The sequence below is a fragment of the Phascolarctos cinereus genome, unplaced genomic scaffold, assembly GCF_003287225.1.
Source record: "Phascolarctos cinereus isolate Bilbo 61053 unplaced genomic scaffold, phaCin_HiC Scaffold_2;HRSCAF=192, whole genome shotgun sequence".
NCBI classification, from domain to species: Eukaryota; Metazoa; Chordata; class Mammalia; order Diprotodontia; family Phascolarctidae; genus Phascolarctos; species Phascolarctos cinereus.
Genome location: NW_027555625.1, coordinates 174,140,416 through 174,145,028, shown reverse-complemented (window position 1 = coordinate 174,145,028; position 4,613 = coordinate 174,140,416). Strand labels below are relative to the sequence as shown.

General features: G+C 43.7%; 1 pseudogene; it reads right to left on the bottom strand.

Moving 5' to 3' along the window:
• Positions 1-2,862: 2,862 nt before the first annotated feature.
• LOC144455684 (death effector domain-containing protein pseudogene) lies at positions 2,863-4,074 on the bottom strand (annotated as a pseudogene).
• Between the last annotated feature and the right edge of the window lie 539 nt (positions 4,075-4,613).

Sequence of the window (4,613 nt, the reverse complement as noted above, 5' to 3'; positions counted from 1 at the left end):
AATATGTCCCTTTCCTACTCTGTCTGCTCCTTTCCATATACTCTATGATCCAGCTATACTGGTCTGACTGTAGTTCCTTGAACAGAACACTCTCTTTCCCATCTCCATGACTTTGTACAAACTGTTTCTTATGCCTACATAAGATGCCTACATGCTTTGTACCCTCACCTCCACCTCTTGGTTTCTTTGGCTTCCTTTAAGACTCAAATCAAGTCCTATCTACTGCAGGCAGCCTTTCCTGGTCTTGCCTCCACCTCCCATAGCTAGTCCCTTTCTTTCTCAGATTACCTCCCATATAATCTTATTTATCTTATTTGTAGCTAGTCATTTACATGTTATCCTCACCCATTAGAATATAGGCTCCTTGGGGACAGGCTTTTCTTGGTATCCCCAGAAATTATATAATGCTAAGTACTTAATACATGTCTTCTTTCTTTCCATGCTCTTATGCTTTAGTGCCTTCTGCCTTTGGCCATATTCTCCCAGAGAATTTGGTCAATACCCACTCAGGATCTCTAAATGTGAAAGTCTGAAGAGACTTTGGAAGTCACGTACTTGGGCAGCAGTCTCCTAAATAATGCTATCCTCAAGTAGTCATCAAGCCTTTGTGTGAAGATATCCAGTGATGGATAGCATCTCATTCCAGTTTTGGACAGTAGCTCTTGTTAAGAGGTTTTTCTTAATAGAGAGTTGACATCTGTTCCTCTGCAACTTTCACCCATTTTTCCAAGTTTTTCCTCTGAGGCAAAGATGAATAAGTCAGTAATCCATCTTCCACATATGTTCAATAGTAGAAGACAGCCATCATCTCCTCTTTGTTTTCTCCAGGGTAAAGATTCACAATTCCTTCTTCTGTCTCTTGCATAGTACAGCCCTCAATCATCTCACATCTTAGTCACTTTCCTTTGTGTATATGCTAAGCTTGTTCATGTCCTTCTTAAAATGTGGTGCCCAGAACACAGCACTTTAGATGTATCATTGGACTGATCAGGGCAGAACCATCCCTTTCCGTGACTGTGTTAGTATTTTTTTTTTGTCTGATAGGTCACAATACTCACACTATTGTGTCATCATGTGAGAGCATTATATGACTTTATAGTTGGGGAGGATCTTAAAGACAATCATGGTCCATGATGACAGGTTGAATCTGTGTTTTGGCTAGTTACCTTCTTCCATTGCTAGAGATTGCAATGCTGTCTTTAGCCATCTCTAAAGATGCATGATAAGAAGAGTACAATATAACATGCTTCCAGGAGCCTTGTCATCAGAAGCCTGCTTGTTCAGCTGTGGTTGGGATTATTCATTGAAATTCATTTACTGCTGGAGGTAGAACGAATTTGAGAGATCATCTGCTGCTTGGTGATGACAACTCGGTTTCCTAGAACACTCATCTGAACTTGTCTTTTATAGTTACTACTCCCACAGCCATATCACTGGCATTCTCCCTTTACCACATTTAAATTGTCTTCTGTCTTCCAATCTGAGATTGTTTATATAAGAAACTAAAATCTCTCCTAATGGGATAGAGTTGGAGGAGGACCTCCAAGACCCTTGCTCTTGCCTCAAGTAGCCAGTACATTTAATTTCTTTTTTTTTTTGCTTTTTTTTTTTTTGCTTTTAGGCAATTGGGGTTAAGTGATTTGCCCAGGGTCACACAGCTAGGAAATGTCAAGTGTTTGGTCTGAGGCCGGATTTGAACTCAGTTCATCCTGACTTCAGGGTCAGTGCTCTATCCACTGCGCCACCTAGCTGCCCCCAGTACATTTAATTTCTAAAAAAACTTTTATTGATTTCTTTTACTTTATACATAACCCTAATTTCTGACTATTACCACCCACTTCTTCCCAACTAGCCATTTCTTGAGACAATGAATGTAAATACATAAGAAAAGAAAATTAGTCCCCACTTCAACTGAGTCTAAGCTATCTATGATATTTTATATTTATATTTATGATCTTTTATATTCATGTCTTACAGTAACCTCCTACCTCCACAAAGAAGAGATATAAGTGCATTTTCATACCTTTTCTTTGGGGCCAAGCTTGACAATCATAATTATACAGCAATTTAGTTTCTCTCTCTCTCTTTCTCTGTCATACCTGGGCAAATCACTTAACCTCTTTCTGCCTCAGGATTCTCAACTGTAAAATGAGAATAATAAAAGCTCCTACCTTCCAGGATTGTTGTGAGGGTCAAATGAGGGGTTTTTTTTGGGGGGGGGAAAGGGAAGAAGAGAGGCTGCAGGATACATTTATTTACATTTAAACACAAAAGGAAAAATGCCATATACATCCCTAATGCTGTAAGCAACCCTTCCCCCAATCTTGTACACACAAGTACTTGTGTGCAAGAGGTTCTCAGTCTGTCTCCATGCTTCCTCCCTTCTCACTGATCCCTAGAAGGGAGATAACAAAAGGTAATTAATAAGCACAGAATGGGAAAAATAGGTCCTAATAGTCCCTGGGAGATTGGGAGTGAAGGGGAGGAGGGAAGAAGTCACTGGAAACTAGAAGTAAGCACATGAAAAGGTGATAGGGCCATAACTTTAAAAATGTTTTTCATTTTGTTTCTTAAAATCTTAGTATGCTATAGAATGCAATGCTAAACTCCCAGGGTACAGCAGCCCTGACTCCTACGCTCTACAGTAAGCTGCCATAACAGCCCTTTGGTTTCTCTGGCAAAACAAAACAAACAAACAAAAAAATAGCCCTCCTAAGCCCCAAAGGCAACTGAGAAAACCTATCAACTTCCAAAAGAACTTCAACAGTGGATTTAGGGACCACTGAGATGACTGCTTCTTCCTTCATTGCCCAGGCCGTGTTGCCAGGCACATGGAAACAGGTAGATGGGGGAGGGGGAGGCACACACTATTATCATTTTCTTTTTTGTCTTTTCCTTTAAATAAAGGGGAGGGGGAAGTTGACAAGAGGGGTGTGGAGAAAATCCCCAAACAGCATGTGAACTCTAGAGGCAGGTGCTGAGCAGAGTCCCAAAGAAATGAGAAAGGTGAGAGGGTCAGGGCAGTGCCTGTAGCGTCCAGTTTCTTCGCAGTTTCTGCCGGCCCAGTTCATAGTTTTTCTCATCCACGTTTACCAGCAGCTTGATAGTCTCATGACCCACGGCCTGTTTAATCGAGTCTGTGATGAAGACGCCTTTGAGCGCCTCTAGGAGGGAACCATTGATGTAGTAGCGCCAGAAGGCATCCAGATAGGTGACCTCCGAGAATTTGATGTCACAGATGATGGAACCCAGGTCTCGGGATTTGAGGATGGTGTTGGCCTGGCTGAACCGCTCAAACTGGCGTTCAAGTGGGTCCTGCTTGTTCGAGAAGACGTTGCTCTGCAGAGCCGTCTCATGCTGGCAGTACTCGGCCCTCACCCTAAGCCTGATGTCACAGGTCTGTTTGTTCTTGGGGTCCGCGGTCACTGATTTTCGGCGTTTACGCTGACTCACAAGTGGGGCTCTCCCTCGAGCTGGCCGTTTGCTGCACATCCGTGGGTAAAAAGCTGGGCAATGCGTTGTAGAATAGAGGGGAAGCACTGATTTAGGAGTTTGGGGAGGTCTCCGCTTTTTTTTGCGGGGGGGCGTCACTTATTGGATTGACTGTCCTCCAGCTATTTCTCTATAAGCTCTGGGCACACTGCCTCCCTCCACTCGAGTGTGACGTAGGGCATCAGGTGCGCGTGGCAGCTGCAGCACCTGGCCAAGGTTACTTTCATCACACCAGCCCTAGAGCTCCAGAGCCAACAGGAAATCACTGTCCACTTCGGCAGAGGCCATGCTCATGGTCATCAATTACATCAACAAAAGGAAGGAGCCGGCACTCCCGTCTGGGAGTGGGTGCCCACAACGGCAAACATGCGGCACAGTGCGTAGAGCCCACGCTCCTGCTCTTTGTTCCTGTGGCCATGCCTGGCTGGCCCGCTGCTTTGATTAGTCCTTCGTGCCAAGGGCTCAGGGACACACTGCCTTCCAGAAGTCTTGCTCACTTTTACACTATCCACTGTGATTCAGAGAGACCGTGTTGGATCCACCACCTTCCCTCTCCTGGCCCACCTCGAAGAGCAGCAGCATCCTCAGCTTGAGACTAAAAAAGCTATGTGTAAAGTGCTTAGTAAGATGTCTGGCACATAGTAGGTGCTTAATAAGTGCTGTTTTTTTCCCTTTCCTTTTTTTTTCCTACTCCTTTTCTTTTTTTCTTTCCATGTAATCCTTTTGTGGGCAGCTAGGTGGCACAGTGGATAGAGCGCTAGGCTCAGATTCAGGAAGATTCGTGTAGGCCAAATCCCCCTCAAACACTTACCAGCTATGTGACCTTGGGGAAGTCACTTAACCCTATTTGCTTCAGTTTCCTCATCTGTAAAATGGTGACACACTGGAAAAGGAGTGGCAAACCACTCTAGTACTCAAGAACACAGGATAACAAAAGAGTCCAAAATGACTGAACAATGCTTTTGTAGATGATTTTTTAGTTCTATTTTCCCTGCATTGACGTCTTCCCAGGGCTTTTCTGAATCATCCTTCAACTCAGTTGTATTTCATTGCATTTATGTACAGTTCATTTAACGCTGTACTTAAAATGTAGCTTTCTAGAGACAGTCATTTCCTTTCAC